We start from the raw sequence: 1,955 nt of genomic DNA on the forward strand, positions 1-1,955 counted from the left end.
CTGACAACATTAATGACTATATGTTCTTCCCTCCCCACTTAATTACACTAGTGCGTTCAGTAAAAATAAATCTCAGAGACCGCTGCTTTAAATAAATAAATATGTATAAATCAGGCAATTTTTAATGGAGTCAATACACTGATATATTAAATATTAGTTCCATATACTGTAGCAACGAAAAGAGGTCATAGTAACTTAGTTTCAGTACAACAAGCCCTGGAAAAGACTAAATTAATAAATAAATAAATAATACAGGTTTTGTTACATTTTATTATAAATTATTATAATTATATTATATTAACATCATTGCCGTCCAATCAAACACAAGTATCTCTATTTCTGTCCATTTTTAGTTACATAATTTGAAAACACAAACTGTCCCTCACACTAAAAAAAAAATCTACAAAATCACCTAAAATAAACTCTCTTTTTTTTCTTCAATCAATAAATGAATGCTTTGGCAACACTGTGTTTTTTTATTTACTATAGTCATCCTAATAAAGCTTCTTTGAATTGAAAAAGAGAGGCAAAGAGTGAAAGATGTATATAGAGAGAGGAGGGTAAAGAGAAAAAAGAAAGGCAGAGAGAGAGAAGTAGAAAGTGAAAGAGGTATAGAGAGAAAGAATGAGTGAGAGATAGAGAGAGAAAGAGTTAGAGAGTGAGAAATATAGTGAGAGAGAAAGAAAGTTGTTATAACCAATTTCTAATATTACTGATTTATTACTTATTATTACACATTTATAAAGTCTCCGCACTCTTGTAAATTAGCATGAATGATAATTATAATTGTTAATCCTGAAAATATTGTAAGTTCTGATGTTGTAATTGTATGTATATAATCTTTCTTTTAGTTGTATATTTTTTATGTTTTCTGTGAAATGCTTTGGTAATAGTGTTGCTTGTTACATTCATGCCAATAAAGCCCTGATAAACCGAACTGAAAAACAGAGAGAGATAGAGAGATAAAGAGAGTGTGAGAGAGAGGTAGAGTCATAGAGGTAGAGAGATAGAGAGATAAAGAGAGAGAGTTAGGAAGAAAGAGGGAGAGAGAGAGGTAAAGAGAGAGAGTTAGAAAGAGAGAGGGAGAGCTAGGTAGAGTGAAAGAGATAGAGAGAGGTACAGTGGAAGTGGTAGAGATAGAGAAAGGTTAAGAGAGAGAGTTAGAAAGAGAGAGGGAGAGAAAGAGGTACAGTAAAAGAGGTAGAGAGAGAGGTAAAGAGAAAGAGAGTTAGAAAGAGAGAGGGAGAGAGAGGTACAGTAAAAGAGGTAGTGAAAGAGAGGTAGAGTAAAAGTGGTAGAGAGAGAGGTAAAGAGAAAGAGAGAGAGTTAGAAAGAGAGAGGGAGAGAAAGAGGTAAAGAGATAGAAAGAGAGAGAGAGAGGTACAGTGAAAGAAGTAGAGAGAGAGAGAAAGGTAGAGTGAAACAGGTAGGGAGAGAGAGAGGTAAAGAGAGAGAGAGTTAGAAAGAGAGAGAGAGAGAGGTAGAGAGAGAGAGAGAGAGAGAGTTAGAGAGAGAGAGGGAGAGAGAGAGAGAAAGGTAGAGTGAAAGAGGTAGAGAGAGAGAGAGAGAGAGAGAGAGAGAGAGAGAAAGGTAGAGTGAAAGAGGTAGGGAGAGAGAGAGGTAAAGAGAGAGAGAGTTAGAAAGAGAAAGGGAGAGAAACGTAGAGTGAAAGAGGTAGGGAGAGAGAGAGGTAAAGAGAGAGAGAGTTAGAAAGAGAAAGGGAGAGAAACGTAGAGTGAAAGAGGTAGGGAGAGAGAGAGAGAGAGAGAGAGAGAGAGAGAGAGAGAGAGAGAGAGAGAGAGATTTAGAAAGAGAGAGGGAGAGGTACAGTGAAAGAGGTAGAGAGAGAATTAGGGAGAGAGAGGTAGAGAGAGAGAGAGAGAGAGAGAGAGAGAGAGAGAGAGAGAGAGATCAGGTCATGTGATCGTTTTCTCTCAGTTCACGCCCAGTTTCAG

The sequence above is a fragment of the Astyanax mexicanus genome, chromosome 24 (assembly GCF_023375975.1).
Source record: "Astyanax mexicanus isolate ESR-SI-001 chromosome 24, AstMex3_surface, whole genome shotgun sequence".
Classification (NCBI taxonomy): Eukaryota; Metazoa; Chordata; class Actinopteri; order Characiformes; family Acestrorhamphidae; genus Astyanax; species Astyanax mexicanus.